The 22885-nt window shown below is 35.9% G+C and overlaps 1 protein-coding gene across 1 annotated transcript in view; it reads left to right on the top strand.

Moving 5' to 3' along the window:
• The first annotated feature begins 316 nt into the window (after nt 1-316).
• CSRNP3 (cysteine and serine rich nuclear protein 3) overlaps nt 317-22885 on the top strand; it is a 198042-nt gene continuing 175473 nt past the window's right edge. The window contains exons 1-2 of the mRNA XM_020891721.2: nt 317-397; nt 14148-14318. The gene's annotated coding sequence lies outside the window, so the exon portion shown is untranslated. The remainder of the gene's footprint in view (nt 398-14147; nt 14319-22885) is intronic.

The raw sequence follows: 22885 nt of genomic DNA, 5'->3' as shown, positions 1-22885 counted from the left end.
ATGAGTGTTTCACTTTGATTTCAGATGGGTAAAGCATTGATTAACCAACCCTATTTTCCTAAAGCCAAAGCTAGACATTTTTACTTCAGTCGAGTTCACCTGCAGATATTTTCCATAGTTTGGAACTGTTCTTTGAAATATCTTTCATCTCTTTATTCCTTTCCTCTCCATATTCCTTTTTTCCCACTCCCTGCCTCTTTCCCAGCTGCAAGGATTTGTCCTCTAAAAGAGTGGGGGTGGGAGGGAACAGGGATGAAAGCAGACAGGGAGCATGAGCCGGAGAATGCCAGGATCTGGCTTTTGTTATTGGTTGGCTGCTGCCTGATGGATAGAAGAGGGAGGAGTGAACTCTTCAGTCTGTTCTGACGGAGCCGAAGTACAGAAACCATATTTACAGGTAAGAGCAAAAGAGAAGGGAAAACATTCCTTTTCTTCAAAAGAGAATGCTTCTCAATTCTTACTGAGGCAATTTTATGATATAGAAATTATTCCATGAGACATTTCCTTGGAAGTGTGTCCCTCACATTACTTGAGGAAGCTTGCAATGAGCTGTTCTTTCTCCCTATAAAATCCTTAGCTGATAAAAACGCCAGAGGCATGTTTTATCCTGGATAACTTTCTAGCAAGTGTTACTGGAACAAAATTAATAGATAAAATGAGTCATCGAGTGTCTTTTATTGTTAATTTTTATTCAAGTGTATGTTACTGTGAATCAAAGAAAGACTGAGGAAAGCTCGGTAAATTCCACAGGTCCTGAGAAAATGGAGCTTTCTCTGAATATACAGTATAAAATTTCATGTGGTGTTTAATATTTACAACACAGGAAATGGCTTAGGAAAATAATTTTTTGCAGGTTGTAGACTCTTTGAATACTAATTTAGCATGAATGATTTATATACATTTTATTTAACCCCCTCCTCTTGATAAAGAACATGTTATTGAGTAGTTATATCATTTTATTTAGTAAATTGTAAGGTCACATGATAATTAAATAATTGTCTTTATTTATCAACATGCATGGAGCTGTTTTCATTTTCAAAGTCCAGAAACCTGTTTGCGAAGAATTAAACATTGCTATAAAAAAAAAGCATCTTATTAGGCAAGTTTCATTGGTAGTTTTATTAATCAAATATATCTATATAAGAATTCCATCACAGCATTTATATTGTTGGTAGTACCCCTAGGGCAATATTTTTAACAGTTCAAAAATTAAGATTTTACTTTACCCGTTCCTTCTCTCTCTTAATATTGTCTTTTATGTACCCTTAGGGTAAATGTATAGACTTAAATGACACAATTATAACAGAGACATATGAAAAATAATCTACTCCAAGTACATTTAACTTTATAGTGATTTTAATTTGTAAATATAGGTCAATTTAGGTTGGGAAACCTCATTAAAATGGAGTTCCTTTTAAGAAAGGTTATTACTGACTTGAACACAGTGACCATCAATTAATACTTGTTGATTATATTAATAAAAGTCTTTCAATGATGACTTGTTCATATATTTTAAAAATGCCTCTTTTGAATGATTCACAAACTAATAGGAATGGACATATACAATGTTTTTGGATTTTTTTTTTTTTTTTGGTGTTGTGTTTGCTTTCTGTTTTTGTTGAGAAATGGATTTTACCCTTGAAGAACAGACAAAAACATAGCAGTTTTTGCAAAACTGAAAAAAAGGGGGAGAAAAACTACTGAATGAAATGATTATCTAAATGAATGGAGAACTATCTTTAATTATCTAAATGTGCCAAGCATAGTTAATAATATGTTTACACACTTAAATGTCATATTGACCCAAGCAAATACTCTTGCATAATTTATTTTGAGCTATTTTTGGATTTCAAAAATTTAATGATGTTAAAATACTGCCATGTTTCTAATTATTGATGGATTCTTTTGATCTTGTTTTTCAAAACAAAATGATGATAGAAATTAATACACCCCTTAGGTTGGAATTTAAGGTGATATGATATTCATCTCCTGAAATGTGTTAAAGAAAATAAGTTAAGGCAGCTACATTTTTTTGAAAATTATAAATTCCAAGTAAATCTACCTCTAAGAATGAAGGGGAATTGATGAAAATTAGAGAGCAGAGTTCCACATGGTTTTAAATTATTCTGTTTCCTTGGAAACCAGCTGCTGCAGATGCATTTTGCTTTCTTTGGCTAAAAATATCATCCTTTTAATAATCGCTAAGGGAAAGGTTCTGAATAAAAACCAGAGTATATTGTTGCTGCTTTTTATAATTTGCTTAATGGCTCTCATATTTTGGATGAAAAGTAGTTAAACCCTTTCTCAATCAGACTTTTCTATCCTCCATGGGCAGCCGTCTACATGAGATAACTATGGTAGCTTTTCCTGCAGAGACTATGTGAAAAGAATGTGTGTGTGTATGTGTGCGTGTGTGCATACACACACTGGAGTGGAGGCAAGAAAGAAAAAAAAAGTATGAAAGAAAACAGTTAAGAGGTTCCTGTCCAAGTGAAGGATGAAACAAGGCACATGAAACCCACGTAAGGCTGCTGTGTGAGTGATGCCAAAGGAAGACCATTTGCTTTTCCTTTAGTGCAGACATAAAGATTCAAATGTAGGTTTTTAATAGAGACCACTATATCCAACTTTGTCTCCTGGACAGAATACTTTCTTTCTTTTTTCTCTTTATATTTGTAGCGGTTAGTAGGATACTGAGCAAGATAATAAATTAAGAAGCATTTTTTAATGTGTCAGTCATTTCGATCATAAAAAGAGAAAAGCTTGAGATATATGTTCAGTCTATGGATCGTGAAAAGGATTAAATACATATTTTGACATATGAGATTAAAAATGTCTTTTAACTTAATGTCCAGACCATCTTTTATTAATGTAGTCATTTCCTTACCTTTGTAATATATCTAATATATATAAAAAAAATCACATATTTCAACAACCTAATAACTGTTTTTCAATAGCATTAAGGTAATATATTTGAAGTTTAATAGGAATTATTATAAGTACACATACATGCTTTTTGTTTTATTTGAAATCTTTTGCAATTTTTTTGGACATGAAATTTTTATGTAGCTTTTCTTTATAAGAAATAAAAATCACAATTATCATCATATTTTACCTTAGGCAATTTTTAAAATTAAAACATTATCATTATGATTTTTTTTATCTCAGCTATTTGGTGAAAGGGAAAATTCAGCATAAAGCTGCTATTTATTTCCTGGCTCATTAGAAGCATGTGGACTCAGTCATGTCTGACTCTTTGGGACCCTATGGACTGTAGCCTGCCAGGCTTCTCTGTCCATGGGATTTCCCAGGCAATAATACTGGAGCAGGTAGCCATTTCCTTCTCCAGGGGATCTTCCTGACCTAGGGATCAAACCTGTGCCTCCTGTGTCTTCTACATTGCAGGAGGATGCATTTTATTATAATTCCGATGAGAGTCCTAACTCTGTCTTCCCTTTCACCACTTGCTTAAATGCTTTTGACATATAATATCTTATTTTAATAGTATTAACATTAGTCTATTAGATTAATTGTTAGCAATGGAGCAAATAAAGTACTACAAGCTTAAACCATGTTTTAATATATTTAATATGTAGGCAATACATTATTTAAAGTTAAATTAATTTGGTATGTCAGTATGTTATTTTTCAAAAGTTAGGATAATAGGAAGTACTTAGTTTTTATCAATTAACACACACAAAGCTCTTCAATGGCAGCACTTTCATCATAAACACAGATGAGCATGCTAACAAATCAGATAGACTAGTAAATGGATTATGCAACCTGTGCAAATAACTCATTTCAGGCACATTCAAAATTATCAAGTATGTTTCAAGTTCCTGAAAAGAATGCATTGCACGGACTTTAGCTACAGATAATTTCTCAGTACGGTTTGTTAATAGTGATTCTTTACTGCTTTATGCTTTTTTATTTGCTTAAAGTAGCTTGCCAGATTCATAGGTGAGTTTACATAGGTCTCTTAAGTCTCATGGAATGTATTCAGGAATATGAAATATTAATAGTTTCCCCTATAATATAGGTAGACAACTTTATATCTATAATGAAAATATGCTGCCTTGGCAAATAACCCTACACTGCTGGAAACGGAAGGGTGGGATTTAGAAGAAATGGAAATCCCACTAGGATGAGGGAGCTCAAGTCAGGTTTCACTGTTCAAACTGTGCTAGGTACTTCAAGTAATTCAAGCAAATGAAAAACCATGTTAGTGTTTGTACTGTGGTAGGCCATGATTCAGGCTTCTCTGGTAGCTCAACTGGTAAAGAATCTGTCTGCAATGCAGGAGACCCTGGTTCGATTCCTGTGTTGGGAAGATCCCCTGGAGAAGGGATAGGCTGCCCACTCCAGTATTCTCAGGCTTCCCTGGCGGCTCAGACAGTAAAGAATCCACCCACAATGCAGGAGACCTGGGTTTGATCCCTGGGTTGGGAAGATCCCCTGGAGGAGGGAATGGCAACCCACTCACTTTTCTTGGGAAAATCCCCATGGACAGAGGAGCCTGGCAGACTACTGTTCTTTGGGCTCACAAGGAGTCGAACATGACTAACTGACTAAGCACAGCACAGGCCTAACTCAAAAATATTCTTGATCAGAATTTATTTTTGACTTGGTATATATCTAATACCTGATAGCATAGTATAAGGTTTATATCAGTATAGAAAGGGCGTTGATTCAAAGCAGCATTATTCTTTAATTACCATTTTGTGAATCAAGAAACAAGGAATGGATTTGCTTATCAAGGTAATGATCAAATTTGGATGTTTTACATATCTCAGTGAATCAGTTGGGCAACTCATTCTATTTCTTAGTCAACTGTTTAGATCTCAGTGAATAAAAAATAGACTAAATAGTTTCACCTGAAAATCGCTGAATGTACATACTTTGAGAATAGAGATTCAATGTAACTTTTCAAGTATTTAATAGAACATTATCATGACCTTGATAAATGTCAATGCTAATTTTAAGGATGACACTTCACCAAGAAAACTACTTAGTAGGAGATCAGTTTTGCCATTCATTGATTTTCGTTTCATGACCAAAAAGATAGATCGTAGACATGTGATTTATTGCCAGAGAGTCTGTGTACTTAAGTTAGATCAAGGGCTTAACACATCAACTTTCAATACAACAAAAGTTAGTGCACACAACACATTCCTATAGATACATTTCTCCTAACTCACATGCACATTTGTAACAATATTAAATCACCAAGTAAAAGTAGTTCTAATGTAAATTCTGTATCTTTAAACAATAATTACTACAAAGTCCTTTGGCAAACACTCACTTAATTTTCATTATTCCCTTTAAATATTGTAGTCTTCCATCATTCTAGAAGTGTGGAGATGGCCTGTAGAGATAATTCCTCCCTGGACTGCTTACTTAACCTATGAAGAAAGTAAGGCACAGAGAAGGATTCTCGCCAATGACATTGTAGTGGGAAACTGAGAACTATGCAAGACAAGAACAGCCAAACAGTATGTTTGTGTTAAGTATTGGTTATAATGCATTAAATACTGGATGAATAAAAAGAGGAGTTAGGAAGACTTTGGAAGAGGGTGAAGAAGCATGGTATACCAGATGCTCCCTAATGTGCAAAAACACAGGAATTTCAGTTGCACGGAACTCCCTATTTAGACCTGCTTCGGGTTTCCGGTCTTCCTGGTCACTTTGACTTATTGTCATAATCTCCTTGACTTTCTGTGACTTTGCTGTCAGGGTCAAAGCTGCATTCTAGTTTTGTTTTCTAGTAAGTGTTGATGCATTTAGCCACTGTCATCTTGTAGATCTATCACAATATATTTAACAAAAGAAACAAGCAACTTCTCAAACAGGACTCCTGAATGTATTTACAAAGATTTCCGTTTCCTTTTCTATGTCAGGTTAGGCTAGCCATGGAAAATCAATATTTGTCACCAGTCATTACCCAGGTAAAACTGGTTTTGATGCTGTCAGCATATTAAGGCGGAAAGATTGGGAAAGGTTCTCAAAAGACATTTAAAAAATTCTTGCTTTGCTGTCTTAAAATTCCTTTCTTATAGCTCATAAAACTTAAACCTTAGATTGTTTGGCCACTGTGATGTCTGGATCAGTACAGGGCCCTGAGTGGACTCTCCCAACCTGCCCACTGAGGTCCCCAAGGACTGCGAGTCAAATGGAAAACTGAGTTTAGGGACTCCATTATAAGCTTCTGTATTCAGAGATCATCATGCACTATGGGCAGGACCACCAAAAGAGCAGTCTTAAGACCACCTCAGGCCTGTCTTGTACTCCCTGCCCTTTTTGGTGTGGCCCTTGCAGTCACTTCTCTGACCTCTCTATAACCTTTTACAACTATCTCAGTTTCTGTGCCAGGGGGTTTCCTTTGTCTTATGTCATCAACATCTATCGTAATATAAACAAATATATATTTTATTTATATAATAAATAATACAATATAATATAATAAAATAAATAAAAACCTGATATGTTTTAAGTATCAAAATTATACCAAAACTGTCTTGCTTTCAGAGTAAATAAGTGAATGATCTTGTCAGATAGTCATCTTACCCTTTCCTGGTACCTTTTCCATGACAGACACTGATTACATGCTAAGATAGTCCCTTTCTTCCATGTGCTTCTTTGTCAACACCCTTCAGTGTGACAGTGTTTGTGTTACATACATGTCATTAAGCCACAAAAAGTTTGTATCACAGACTTTTTATTGTGCAAACGCCCTTTGAGCTCTCTCTGACTTTACCAGGGAATGGCATCTGTGTACACCCTCACCATGCCTGTCTGCACTGTGCTCTTCGTTTATAATACTCTTCTGTTTCTGAAGAGCAGAATACACACAAACACACCCATCATATAGTAAATCAATGGACAAATTATATATTAATGTGATTAATTATAATTTTATATTAACATAAATCCTAATGTTTGTGTAAGAAAATACAGTAATATGTATTTTATCAATCTCTAATATATATACTCTTGTTTAATAAATACTCTCTTAATTCGAAGTTATTCAGCAACACTGATTAAAGATTAAATTGTTCAGCAATATTTTTCTTCTGCTTCAGATCCACTTTCTGCCATTTATCTTGTATTCTGGTGAACAATTTTAAGTCATCATGTTTGCCAGGTGACAATGCTGAATCAGCTACAAAGAAACAAAGGGTGTGTGCTAAGAGTTAATATACCCATTTTACCAGGGTTTAGTATGTCTCATGGAGAAGGAAATGGCAGCCCACTCCAGTGTTCTTGCCTGGAGAATCCCAGGGGTGGGGGAGCCTGGTGGGCTGCTGTCTATGGGGTCTCATAGAGTCGGACACGACTAAAGCAACTTAGCAGCAGCAGCAGCAGTACGTCTCAAGGCAAAGGTAAGCAATCATACAGGACAAGTGAAAGTCCTAGTCTACCATAGCAAGGTAGAATAGAACTTCCAGTTAAAAAAAATAAATAAATAAATTACATGATGTATTGTCTGGGGAGACTGTAGAGAAAGAAGACTGGTAATAGCTAATATATCTTCAAATATACTCATGTGTGTGGGGACTGTACTGTGGTGTACATTGCATTTTTGCATTTGTTGCTAAGTGACGTACGTATATATCCCTTAAATGGAGGATTCAGTCAGCCAATCAGCACATCTGCTTCTAGAAATGCATCCTCTAATGCAAATTGGGTATTGTATTGATAACTTTGGCTAACCTTTAGTTCCTTAGATAGTATAGCATAATGATTGATGAAAAGCATCATAAATTTTGTCATTATATAGACAATAATTCATTTCCCAGACATACTATCTTACTGCCTGTGTAAATGCGGGCAAATTACTTAAGCTATCTGAGCCTCAGTTTCCCTTTCTGTGAAATTCAGTAATCTACCTGGATGATATTGTAAAGATTGATAGATCCATATAGTACATTTTTCACCACAGAATTTAAGGCATAATCATGAATGGTATGCAATTTCAGTTGTTATTGCTAGTCATCCTTTTCTGTTAATAAACTAAGAATCGAAAGGGCAGAGTAATCCCCAAGGTTTTTAATGGCTTCCTAAATACTATTCCTCATTAGGGGATTAAAAAATTCCTTTTTTCTTCCTATTTTTCCATATTAGCTGCAATTAACTCATTGGATATCAGCTGGCTAAATTAGTACTGTATGAGATAGTGAAATTGCAAAAACAATTTAAGCAGTAAGATACCATTAAGAATCAAAGAAGAGTGTAATGATTAAAATATGATTTCAAGTCCCAAAACGCCTGGGTTGGAATGCTGCCTGTAAGACTAGTTATGACCTTGATTCATCATCTAACCTCTCTGTATTTTAGTTTTTATCTAATATTTTAGATATTAATAATAATGCTTGCCAATAATAATGCTTACCTCATATGTATACAACAAAGTTTTAAAAGTTGATATCTGTTGTCTTACTTTTCTACTGCCTTACAACAAATTACCACAAACTTAACAATTTAAAACAATGCCTGCTTTTAGCATATAGTGCTGTAGATCAGAAGTTTGACAGAGGTGGCTAAATTCTTAGCTTAATGTCTCATAAGGCTGAACTCAGGGTCAGCTCCGTTGAATTCTTGTCTGGTCACTCTGGGGGAAAATCTACTTCAACGCTCATTGGCAGAATTCAGTTCCTTGTGCTTATAGGGTCCCTGCTTCCTCCTTTGCTGTGGCTAGAGCCACTCTTAGCATCTAGAGGCTGCACATATTCCTTATAAAATGACCCCTTCCATCTTCCAAGTTGACCAGAGAGAATCTCAATTTTATGTGATTAAGTCAGGCCCACCTAGATAATCTACTAAGTCACTGATTTGGGATCTCCATTACACATGCAAATTTCCTTTGCCTTATGATGTGGACCAAGAGATATTTCACCATATTCACAACCCTGTGGTTATACAAAGAATGCCCACTAGAGGGTGGGGAATCTTGTACACCACCTTAGAATCCAGCATTGTTTCTGTTCAGGCGCTGAGTCTTGTCCAACTCTGTGATCCAATGAACTGCAGTACATCAGACTTACCTGTCCTTCACCATCTACTGGAGTTTGCTCAAACTCATGTCCATTGAATCAGGGATGCTATCTAATATCTCATCCTCTGCCGCCCTCTTCTCCTTCTGCCTCAGTCTTTCCCAGCATCACGGTCTTTTCCAATGAGTTGGCTCTTCACATCAGGTGGTCAAAGTATTGGAGCTTCAGCTACAATGAATATTCAGGACTTACTTCCCTTAAAATTGACTGGTTTGACCTCCTTACTGTCCAAGGGACTCTCAAGAGTCTTCTCCAGCACCACATTTCAAAAGCATCAATTCTCCAGCACTCAGCCTTCTTTATGGTCCAACTTTCACATCTATACATGATTCCTGGAAAAACCATAGCTTTGACTATATGGACCTTTGTCAGCAAAGTGATGTCTCTGCTTTTTAATACACTAGGAAAAAGTGGAAACAGTGACAGATTTTATTTTCTTGCAATCCAAAATCTCTGTGGACAGTGACTGCAGCAATGAAATGAAAAGACACTTGCTCCTTGGAAGAAAAGCTATGACAAACCTAGACAGTGTATTTGAGTGTCTAGTTTTGTATAAAAGCATTCAGCTGTTGTTTTGAATATTTTAATTAAAATATGACTCATGTTTGACTGACAAAATTTTAACTGTTTTCATATTAGGAAAAGTATTAAGGAAATTATTTTATATACCTGTCTAAAAGGAATTGTTGGATATAGGGTCAGTAACAATACTGCATTCCTCTAAGTTAGATAAAGAAAACCTAATTTAACTCCATTTTTTTTTTTTTTTTGCGGGGGCAGGGGGGGAACCTAGGACACATACAACCTTGTGGGGGACCCTGAATTAGAATTCTAGAACCTTTGACTTCTAACAAATATTGTAATCGTTTAGGTGCTAGAAAATATAAATCAAGTCATTCATACTCTGCTCTGTTTGCTAACAGTTTCTTCCAGCCATGTACTCTCAAAAGAGCATTCTGAGTTATAGGGTGACTTAATATTGTTTAGAATTGCTCTCCCTGGGCTATGTGGCTGGGACAAATTCAATCAAGGATATTTATAATAACTCTGTTCTCCCTTCCCACCTATTACTGCAGGCATCTGAATGGGGGTAGCATCTTAATTTCTCTCACAATTTAACTTCTCCTGCATGATCTCACTGTCTGTTGCCATGGAAATAATTGTAACATTGCAATTTTAGTACTACAACTGGAGCACACTACAGGAGAATCAAATTGGCAAACACAAAGTAGGATGAATCTCTTTTTTTTCTCTCTCTCCAAGTATTTCTTTTGCTTTGAGACATTTTCCCCCCCTTTCTTTGTGTTTACTGAGCTATCTAATTACATGGTTCATTTTCTCCTTAATGATTCTTCAAGGTCACTAGAACTAAAAGTAAAAATGTGAGCAAATTCACACAAATTATTTACATTGATTTCATACCAATTAAAGAAAAATTTCCAAATAGTTTCTTATAACTAATAAACAGAGTACATTAACATTTTAAAAAAACCCATCAACAGCTCTCAGTTTTTAGGAGGTTTTCTGCAGTTCTTTTAAAATCTCCATAATTTGCTTACAGATAAGAGAGATTCGCCAACCAATGGCCTTCAAACAGGGTCAACTCCAAGCCAGAGTCCTATAACCCTTGCAGTAACAAGTCTTAATTATGGATTTTACTTTGAAAAAAATCTTGAATGGATAACCTTGGGGAAGGTGGTGGATTATTAACTCTTTGCCTCCATTGACTCTTTGCCTCCATTTTCCCATCAATGGGTAAATCTTTGATAATGGTCACCATCCATATAATGCCTCTTCTCTACCAAACTAAAAGTATTCCTTTAGAATAATGAAAGAAAGCTTACATTTTCATTGTTAATTTTATTTGCCAAAGTGGTATCACAAAGTGCTTGGATATATCAGAATTGGTCCTATTTGAAACCTAACAGGTAAGGTGGCTCCCATTATCATCAAATATTTGTTAGATTTAGATACCAGAGATGATTGTAGGTAAAATTAAGTAACCACATTGCTTTAGGAAATACTTTGACCTTCCTCATCGTTCTGACCTCTTTCTAAATTCTTTTCCTCCAGAAGAAATCTCTTAAGCCCTCTGACTTATCAGGTTCTGACTTTAACTATTCATCTGAGCTGCTAAGTCCTCCTTAATTCTAGACTTTTCCATTTCCCCATAAAATCTACCTTTCCTTTATCATAAGTGAAGTGAAAGTGAAAGTCGCTCAGTCATGTCCGACTCTTTGAGGATCCGTGGATATACTGTCCACAGTGTCCTCTGGGCTAGAATACTGCAGTGGGTAGCCTTTCTCTTCACCAGGGGGTCTTCCCAACCCGGGGACTAAACCCAGGTCTTCCGCATTGCAGGCAGATTCTTTACCAGCTACACCAGGGAAGCCCCCAAGAATACTGGAGTGGGTAGTCTATCGCTTCTCCAGCGGATCTTCCACACCCAGGAATCAAACTGGGGTCTCCTGCATTGCAGGCGGATTCTTTACCAACTGAGCTACTAGGGAAGCCCACTCCTTTATCATAAGCCCTCTTTAAAAAAAAAAAAAATGAAATAATAGGCAAATGAGTGGCCCTTTAAAGTATAAGTGAGATCTTATCACTCCACTACTCAAGCCCTCTAGCTCATATAGAGTAACGTCCAAAGTATTGACAGTCTCGACACAATCTAGCCCCCAACACTTGTCTAAACTCATTGCCTCCTATGCCCAGACCAAGACCTTGGGCACCTGCCTCCTATAGCTTGATCTGCTCTTTCCCCAAATGTCAGACTGACTGGCTCCCTTACCTTCCTTACTGTAACATGAGCTCACCAATTCATTCAAAATGCAGTGTTCTCTAACAGCCAAATTTCTGATCGCTATATCACTTGACCACTTAACTTTCTTCATAGTATTTAACTCCACAGAACATATATCATACTTAATTTACTCATCTGTTTATTTGCCCTTTCCCCAACAACATTGAGCAGGGGAGTACTATTAGAAGAATGATTTTTTTTTCCCTGTGTGGTTACTTTAGCATTCTCTAGCGTCTAAAATAGTCAGAGGTACATGGGAGAAGCTCAAGAGATGTTTATTGAATAAATAATAAATGGCCCCTTAAAGTATGGAAAATAAACACATTTCTTTTCTATTAGAATGGCATAAATATCTGAATGAACAAACTCAGATTCCCTTACTCAACAATCTGAACTGGAATATATTAAAAGAACCAGAAAATTGGTGTTTCGTATTGAGGTTTTCAAGACATGATAAAACAGAAGATGTTATTTCAGAAATAAAACTGTATGCAGCTAAGAATACTAGAAAGCAGAAAATACAGAAACAGAGGAAGCTAGTCAACAGAAGGACTTGGAACAAATACTCCCCACAGAGGTATAGCTACCAAAATTGACCTGAGGTACCAACATTGAGACTCCGTGAGGTCACTGAGAGGCAAATGAAAGTGGCCAGACTTTTTAAGAAAGTCACTCTATTTTGATTTGTTCCTTATTACAGATAGGAGTGCCGTGCTGAGGTTTGATGGCTTAAGATACCACCTCTCCTTGGTAGCACGCATTGTGCAGGCATCTTTGTAAAATAAGTTTGTTCTCCCAACTTATGTGTCTCTAGCAAAGGCATCTCAGGTACTGTGTTGGGCTAGTAAGGAAGAGAATGTTTTGAATCCTTATTCTGTTAATCCTTCTAAGCCACAGATCTAAACTGTTATTTGACTCTAATAGAGTCAATCTAAGAGGGGCTTTACATTACAATGTAACATAAGAATCACTCCTTTAATTTTAATTTTATAGACAAAACTAATAAAAAGGTGGGACATGTGACAGCTAACAGTGTAAAGGATTGCTTCTGAATGTGAATGGGGCATTGGCCAGATCTTAGATTGGGTTATATTGGGAGAGCATGGAGGTGAAATGACCTGGACCTAAGTAGTGGCTTCCCAATTTGCCCTGTGTGTGCATCTCCAGTTTTCCAGTTTATACTGTTTACTACCCACTGTCTCTTTGGTTGTGAGATCATTTATTATGGTTCCTATGCTATCATTTTTCTTAGGGTAGAGAAGTATTTCTTGATACCTTTGTTACAGATAACAGAAGAAAAATGAGAGGATTGAGATGATTTTATTATATCTGATCCTCTTTACTCATTGAAATTAACTGCCATTGTAAGAATTTGTGTTTGCAACCACTGATTATTATCCGAGTTACTTTATGGCTATGAAATTATTACTCTCAGAGATCTAATGACTCATCTAAATTGATATTAACAGCTTTTAAAAATTGTATCAGGCTACCTCAGACTGGCTTTCACTGACCATGTTGATATAAAGAATCAGTTCGGTTCAGTTCAGTTGCTCAGTTGTGTCCGAATCTTTGTGACCCCATGAATCGCAGCATGCCAAATAAAGAGGCTCAAATTAATATTTTAACCAGCAAAAGATTTAGGGACTGTGATTTACCCTGTATAAAATTTATTCAGCCAGCCTCCATGGTACAGGATTCCAGAATTCCCTGTAGCTCCACTGAACTGACTGGAAACATGATAAGGCATCTAAATTCTGTAGGTACAGCCGTTCCTAGCAACCAATTTGATTTTTGATGGACAAAGAGCCCCAGGAAAGTAGACGCCTTTGTACCTGAGAAAAAAAGAAATCCCAAGCAAGATAGACATGCCCTAATCAGCATGCTCTGGGTATGACAGCATGCAAGTGAGTGATCTATTTCATTCTGAACCTTGGCTCTGTCAATGACAGAACACGATTTACTAGAACAAATCAAATAAATGTATTTGACTCCTGTTTTGACGTTTCAAAACGCTGAACCATATTTCCTTATGCAGCCCTCTGATTTTTAATTTTGACTTTTTCTCATAAAATAGTCTTGTCAGAATGAGAATGCAAATAGCAATGAATCCGGGTAGAAATGCTTTCAAACATTATGGAAAGAATTACTTCTGCATGGATATGATACTCTGGCAGATGTGGTTCAAAAAATTACAGCCCTCCCCACCACCTCCAAAGAAGGACTTGGAGACCTTGACTGTGCAATCTGTGGTCAGATGTTTCAGTACTCTGTTGTTCCCATTCTTGTTACAGTTACATGTGACAGTGCTGCAGCAATGAGTGGAATTTTCAAGGGGAAGTTGGAAGAAATTGATGGCTCCTTACCCTGCTCCTCTGTGCAGGAATCCGATGATGAAGTTTTTAGCTGTGACAGTGCTGCCAGTGTTGATAGTGTCAATCCATCCACTTCGAATCATTTTACTGGTAAGTATCTGAGGCTGTATTTCAGGCTATACTCTAAATTGTGTTGTATAGTCGATTCTTAGAATTTTCATCTGTATCCATTGGCTTATATTTGCCCCTCAGCTGTTTATTAAAACAGACTTAGTTTGTAAAACATGATACCATTTTGGTTAATTAACTCTCAGTAGTCTACTCCTGTTTATCTCTACAGAGTATGAGAGGCAGAAATGAGTCCAAACTAGGGTAAGCAAATAGCAAGTGAAAATAATTTCCTGTGTGTCTTCAGCTTTCTGAAGCAGAGCCATCCTTTTGAAATCTAAATCACTTGAGCTCTTTTGACCGTCTAATACTGGTTAATGAGTTGTGGAATATTTGCAGTACTGAGTACGAAACATTCACTTCCAGGGTGAGAAAATAATGTTTGTTTTTAAAAGAATGCTACTCTGAAATGAAAGCCTTGAAAACCCTAAGATTCTGTAATTGTTTGAACATTGGTAAACCTCAAACCAAAGGCCAGATTCATGCACTACAGTAAATGTAGCTTTCTATACATATATGGACTTCCCAAGTGGTTCAGCAGTAGAGAATTTGCCTGCCAATGCAGGAGACACAGTAGACATGGGTCAATTCCTGAGTCAGGAAGATCCCCTGGAGAAGGAAATGGCAACCCACTCCAGTATTCTTACCTGGAAAATCCCACGGACAGAGGAGTCTGGCAGGCTACGGTCCATGGGGTTGCAAAGAGTCAGACACGACTGAGTGACTGAGCATACATACATACATACTTACTTCTATGCTGTTAATGTGAACAGCATCATTTAATTTAGTGTAATATGTTCAGACTTGAAGTTGTAGCCATTTTAAGTTGCATTCCATGTGACAGATGCTCATATGAAGACTTTGAAACAGGCAAATCTTTTCTAACATATCCATGTCCATTCAACACCATGTGATTTTAAAATTATTTTTTAGAAGAGTTAGTATCATTCAAGGAAAAACTAAAAAAGGTCAATAAAAGCCCCTTAGGTTCACCCTAACGGGTATAAATTTTTAAGGTGCATTCCTTAAATAAAGGTAAAAATTATCCAACACAAAAGAGAAGCTTTTTCTTTTCCATGATAGTATTTCCTAGCATTATTTTTGTAGGGCATTTGTGTTTGAGGATTTTTTTTTTTTTTTTTTAGCTCACCAAAGCAACCTTTTAAAATTCACACTGACATTTATTTATACAATGTGACCTCTCTAATTCCATCTCTAAACCTCCTCTCCCCAACTGCCAAGAATTCAAAAAATCGTTTGGTTTTCATGAATTCTCCGTCATCACTGTTGGAAGGGTTTAGAATAAAAATAGGTAAAACTTTATAATAATGTTTAGCCTCTGTATTATTTATCTCTTGACAAAGTAGAACTTAGTTTTAATGAACTTGTACAAAGTATAAAACAGTAGGGAGAAGATAAAAGAACACTCAGGCAAAGGGAGAAAACAATAGCTGTGTGGAGAATAAAATTCTCTGGTTACAAAGGGAAGTTAGATTTATTGGGGGGGTACATTTTGTTTGAAATTTATCAATACCTTCCTGTCATCCATGGTCCCTGGAAGAGCAGTGAACACTGAATGATGCTTGAAAATTAAAGTGAAGTCAGTCAGTTTTGTGCAATTCTTTGTGACCCCATGGACTGTAGCCAACCAGGCTCCTCAGTCCATGGGATTTTCCAGACAAGAATACTGGAGTTTGGGTTACCATTTCCTTCTCCAGAGGATCTTCCTGGCTCAGAGATCGAATCCAGGTCTCCTGCATTGCAGGCAGATTCTTTACCGTCTGAGCCACCAGAGAAGCGAAGGATGCTTAGACTCCTATATTGAGTGAACAGATTAACTTGTAGACAATTTTTATACTTTCTTGATAAATAAAAATTATATATATTTAATTTGCACAACTGAAGAAGGCAATGGCACCCCACTCCAGTACTCTTGCCTGGAAAATCCCATGGATGGAGGAGCCTGGCATGCTAGAGTCCATGGGGTCGCGAAGAGTTGGACCCGACTGAGCGACTTCACTTTCACTTTCACTTTCCTGCATTGGAGAAGGCAATGGCAACCCACTCCAGTGTTCTCGCCTGGAGAATCCCAGGGACGGAGGAGTCTGGTGGGCTGCTGTCTATGGGGTTGCACAGTCGGACACGACTGAAGCGACTTTGCAGCAGCAGCAGCAATGTGCACAACATGATATTTTAATACATGTATGCATTGTGAAATGATCACCACAGTCAAACTAATAAACATTTTCATCATCTCACATAATTACTCTTTTTCTTTTTTGGTGGTGGTGAGAACGTAAGATCTACTCTCTTGGCCAGTTTCAAGAACAAAATACATTATTTTTATAATTTCAGACAAATTTTTTTAAAACTGGAGAGAAAGAGTCCACTGGATGCCCTTGTCCTTCAAAAAGCAACAGTATGCATTTAAATTCAAGACCCTCAGAACACTCTATTAAATACCTTCTGTGTGTCCCTTGAGAGAGCTCATTCTGCAAGCCCCAGAGAATGGCCTTGTATTTCTCAACTCTTTCCCCTTTAGCCACTCCTGAAAAACACCACCAACCTAGACCCTCTTTCTTTGAGATCCTCCTCCTCTAGTGCAGTGCAGCATTTTCCACACAATTTTTTTTAAACCTGCAGCATGCTTAAACCTCCTCCCTGGTGTCTGTGCTTCTCCTAAAGTTACAAATTGACTCTCTCCTGGAAAAATCAATTTCAGGCCTTCTCTATGCAAGGTGCCTATTGATTTCTATAGCTTGTGAGTTCACAAAGTACCTATAATGTTCGTTTAAACACCATCAGCTCTTACAATTGCAGTTCAAGATATTTTCCAGATGAAAGTGATGTTCTGGTGGTTTAGAGGGGTTTGAAAAATTATAGGTCAGGCACTAGTTTTGAGCACCTGAACAGTTCCCTGGAGGGTAAAAGTTTGAGTGGAGAGTGGTTTTATTTCAATGAAATAAACTATTTGATAAGTATTTTGCTATCTGGTCATAACTTTCCTGTTTCATCACCACGGCACAAGTCTGTGGAGGAGGAGACGTCTACTGTGTACAGAGGAGACTGGCAGGCTAGTAAAGAAAGCAGCTGCGATGTTTGATGAGCTTTTTCAGCATTTCTGTTGTAAATTTTCAAGGGTTTTGAGGGAAATATTTACTGATACTCCTCTGTAAGGAAACAGAGATAGGCATCATTGAACAACTTGTAATTGAATGTGTGATCAAAACCCTGATTTGGGATAAACAGTGGGGAGGAGGGGCAAAAAAGAATAGATGGAAATGTAACAGTAATGGGGGGATTTCTTGTTTTCTGTGGGTTATTCTCAGCCTGATCTCCAGTACAAAACTGGAGATTATTTTATAAAATTGGGCAATTGAGGAAGAAATTCCATTTTAATATTTTTAGAGGATCCAGTGGTCTTTTATATGAGTAAGACAAAAAAAAGTAGTAACAATAACCCTCATTTTGAATCCAAAGAATTTTAGAACTAGTAGAGCCTTTGAGAACGTCTAGATAAGACGCCCTTATTTTACAGATATGGAGACCACAGCCCAGGGAGATTAACTTGACAAGAATCCAGATGTGAGATAGTGGCAGAGAACTTTATTGTAGATCCCTAGAGGGTCGGCCTTTCTCTAGACTGTGCTGCTAACAGGTCTGTTTCGTCATGCTTTATCTTTTGTGCCATCTCCTCTTAGAAACAGAATGAGCACATCTTTTGGTGAAGGTAATTGGCACCTCATCTTCTGTTGCCTATTTTTTTTAAGTTGGTTTTTATGGAAAGTATGATTATCTCCTGGCTGTAATACAATACCAGTGATGAGTTTATGAATAAATTCAATGAGCCTAAAGAAATAGTGGACAGAGAATTCAATTTGAGTGTGAAGGAACAATTCCTCTTTCTCTTTCTGTGACAGGGCAGACTGTTGACACTTTGCTTGTGTGTCCCTGACAATGATGGAAATATCTTACAGCAAATATGTTTTATGTTTACATGAATGAAATTGGTTTGTCTTGGTGACATAATGCTACTTGTGATAATGTGAAAATATTACGATGAAAGTAGATGACATGCAGTTTGCAGTGTGCATCGTCAACAGCAGCTAACAAATAGAAGTTTCTTTGATTTACTTAGAAATAGAACCCTGTGCATTCCACTTTTGCCAGAAGGGTGAATGGTCATCCTGGATTCCCTGAAGAAAAAAAAAAAGATAATGATACCCTTCCATCCCTTCAACTCCAGGACCCTACATTACTTGTTCAATAATTCAAGACCAGAAACCCACTTACCTTGCATTTCAATGAGACTCAGTCACAGCTTCTGACTAAATGCAGTAATTATATTCTGTTTTACTGGTTAGGTAAAGATTGGCTTTCATATTTGCTTGCTTTACGCCCTGAAAAGCTTAAATTTGAGTTTAAATATAAAAACACAATTAGACCAAGTTTCAAATGAAATTTTATATGTTGACATCATAGTAAATCTAGGAAAACAGAACATCACTTGCGGTTTTAACTCTCAGTTAGGTATATAAGAAGCTAATTATAAAGATAGTTCTGGTGGTGTTAATGTACTATTTCTCACATCATTTAAGGGATAAGACCCTATTAGCATGAAATCCAAAATAGAAAACCATAGAAAAATCTTCCATTTTCATACATCTCTTTGCAATTGATATTGTAGTGGTATTTCTTGAACAGTACAAGAATTAGAGTTGAATTAAATAGTAAAGACACCACCTTTACATTACTGATCAGAATATTTTTGTCTAACAATGTAATTTGTTTACAAATATTTCTTACAGTATTTGAGTTTTTAAGCTTCTTGATAAGAATTGTATTTTGATTTTGGGGTCATCCAAAGTGATCATGGACAATAAAGAGATGATTATCGAACTGCAAAATATTGTGACCTGAAAAATGGATCCAAATGAATTTAGGTGATTAAAATTTTACTAACCATTCTACTAACAATGGTTCTACTAACCATTCAGTGTCTTAAGACCTTTTGGCTTTGGTTTGATCACCAGAGGTTGACTGGCATTCTACTTGTTGTTTATGTTGGTGATGATAAAATCATAGTGCCTGAAGCAAATGTCCTTGTGTTTCTCAAAAGATTTTAAAATTCATCATGCAAATCAGGCAATCTGATGCTTTCTGACAGCTCGAGGGAAGTATATTTGTGTGCATGTGAATGCAAAAAAGAATTAAACCTGGTTCTGCTAAAAAAAAAAAAAAAGCCAGTTGCTATTTCTGAATTGGCTGCAATATTTAACCATTTCACTCTGGAAAGTACTTGTTTGCACTCTGAAAATGTTGCTTCTTTTTTGTCTGAACCATTTGGAAATAAACTGGGAATGTGTTAGGGCCACAGAATTGTTGTACCATATGTTTTATATGTTCAGCTACAGTGATCTGGCATGAACTATAATAGTTAAATGTCTGAAATTTACTGAATTCTATTGAGAATTAGATTAAGGTTAAAAGTACAGTTTTTAAGCATAGTGAAGGAAGAGCGATCATAATAAATATAGCAAAACATAAATATTTTATTTTCAACCAAGGATCAATACTTAAAAACTAGAAAGGCATTTTCTTTGAATGGTGTTTAATTTTCAGGTAGGGAAGTATTTGTAGTGAGATAAAATTGAAATGGACACTCAATTTTTTGCATTTGATTTTATCTCATCTCACAAGTATTATACTAATGGAGTGGTAATAAAGATTTATGTAATTTACAACTCTAGAAATCTGCATGAAATGTTATGAAACTTGATTTATATAATGAACTATTAAATCACTTTAAGATCCTTCATGGATATCTACAGTGGTCATAGCATGACAAAAAATAAAAATAAAAACCTAAAAGCAAATTCTATTAAAATAATTACCAAAGCACTGTGAAAGCTGGTTAAGACTGCTTCACCAAATACTAAAAGCACCAAATATTTCTGGCTGAATTACAATAGCGGGTCCCGCTAATTGTGATGTTTGGAGGCTGAAATGTACATTTCAGTAGTATATATTTTTATGCTCGATGATAGTTAGTGGATATAAAAACTGTACATATTTTAGTTTTAAATCATATTAATAAAATTACTTTATTCATGAAGAATACTGAACATATTTCATTTTAAAATTTGCACTAATGCCTGCAGTTTTCTGCATTAAAAAAAATGTATATATTTTGAATCTTAACAATGCCAGCATTTTGGGTATTTAATTCCATCTTTGAGGAAACTGGTTTGGAAGAAATAAAGACTATTAATTTTAAACACAGTTAATTTTTCTACTTTTTAGCCTGTTGTATTTCACAATTTCTCCAAAGGTGTTGCCCCTTATCTTCTTGCTATGTCAGCTGTGAGTTTTTGCTGTTTGCTGTTTCTATGGCAACCATTATGTTGGCTTAGCGAGAGTAGTACATATTTCAGATATATACATTCATAATTCTTGGCACACAGACACACACACACATACACACACTCACTTTTAGAACTTTTTATTTACTAACAGAATTGATGATTAATCTAACTATTATGATGGTCATTAATCAGTACTAAAATACTATGCTGAGATCATGGCTGCATAAAACATATATCATATATTTGGCCTACATTTAAAAAAAAAAATATGCATGAAGCTAGAGGAACTGCAAAACAAACCGAGGAGTAAACTTAACTAAAATTTACAGATATTAACAAAGAAGAGTATATATTTAAAAAGTCCTCTCAAAATGAGATATTTTGATGAAAAATTAAAGAATGAATGAAATTCAGGATAACAACCTAAATAAGAATTGTTATTTTTAGCAGAGCAACTCTTACTTTTTCTTAACATTCACTAGTTTTACAGCTAGAATATGGAAACTGTTGAAATTTATAATTGCAATATTTTAAGTTCCTTGAGGTCAAGAACTGTGTCTTTTATTTCCCCCACATTGTTGTTGTTGCTGTTCAGTTGACCAGTTATGTCCAACTCTTTGTAACCCATGGACTGCAGCATGCTAGGCTTCCCTATCCCACACCATCTCCTGGAGTTTGCCCAAGTTCATGCTCATGACATCGGTGATGCCTTCCAGCCATCTCATCTTCTGATGCCCTCTACTCCTTCTGCCCCTGATCTTTCCCAGCATCAGGGACTTTTCCAATGAGGCATTTGTTCACATCAGAAGACCAGAATACTGGAGCTTCAGCTTCAGCATCAGTCCTTCCAGTGAATATTCAGGGTTGATCTCCCTAAAGATTGACTGGTTTGATCTCCTTGCTGTCCAAGGGACTTTCAGGAGTCCTCTAGCACCACATTTCAAGGGCATCAAGTCTTTGGCATTCTACCTTTTTTACAGTCCAGCTCTCACAACCATATGTCCCCACATTACTTAATGTTAATAATCATAATAGCAAGCTTTATTAAGCATTGCCATTTGCCAAGCACTGTGCTAGATGTTTTAAATAAATTATTATTATCATTATTATTATTTTGAGTTTCATTATAGAATTTATTTTCCAGAGGTTCCTTATTTTTGACCACACTCAGTGGTTTATGAGATCTTTACTCTCCAACTAAGGGTCAAACCTGGGCCACAGCAGTGTATGCACCCAGTTCTAACCACTAGGTCACCAAGCAATTCCCCAATTATTTTGATTCTTTTAATACACGGCACTAAATAAATTTATTTTTGATTGGTATGTTCATGACTTTTTCTAAAATGTACGTCTTAACTGATCAAATGATTTCTGTCATCTTAAATGTGAAATGAGTGAACTGAAACAGACTAACTGTATAGAAATTATTGAGTTGGTCAAAAAGTTCATTCCAGTTTTTCCATAAGATATTACAGGAAAACCCGAATGACCTCTTAGGCTAACCCAATAATTAACATTGCTGGATACAATTTAGGGTCTTCTTCAATGAGTACAGACCCATATGAAAAATGTTTTTATATCAGATGCTCATAAAGTTTCCAACTATGCATATAATATTGTCAGTATAAATGAAATCACTTTCCAAACTTCCTACACAGTTTTAAATTTATTAATATCAATATCAGAATTCAATATTTTAAGATGAGAGCACTGAAATATTTTTAATAAATATACTTAAGGTTTATTACTTAAAAATAAATATTTAAAAATTTAGCTTTAATTTTTGCAATATTTTCCTTACAGTGAAAAATTATAAAGAAACTATATACTATCCAATTGTTTAAATAATATATGGAGTACCCATACAATAGATTACCATGTGGCCACTAAAAAGAATTGAACAAATGTATCCATTGACATAAAAATATATTCAATTAATAAATAATTCACATTAATTGCAAAATTGTTTTGCAGATTCATCCCACTTATAAAATATTACACATGAGGTATGAAAGCAATAAGATCTAGAAGCAGAAAGAGAAACACGTATTTTCTATTGTTGCTGTTGTTCAGTCACCCAGTTCTGTCTACACTTTGCAACTTCCAGGATTGCAGCACACCAGGCCTTTCTGTCCATCACCATCTCCTGAAGTTTGCCCAAGTTCATGTCCATTGTATTTTTCT

The sequence above is a fragment of the Odocoileus virginianus genome, chromosome 13 (assembly GCF_023699985.2).
Source record: "Odocoileus virginianus isolate 20LAN1187 ecotype Illinois chromosome 13, Ovbor_1.2, whole genome shotgun sequence".
In the NCBI taxonomy this organism is placed as follows: domain Eukaryota; kingdom Metazoa; phylum Chordata; class Mammalia; order Artiodactyla; family Cervidae; genus Odocoileus; species Odocoileus virginianus.
The sequence above is the reverse complement of the archived record's forward strand: the minus strand, read 5'-3'. Positions and strand labels throughout refer to the sequence as shown.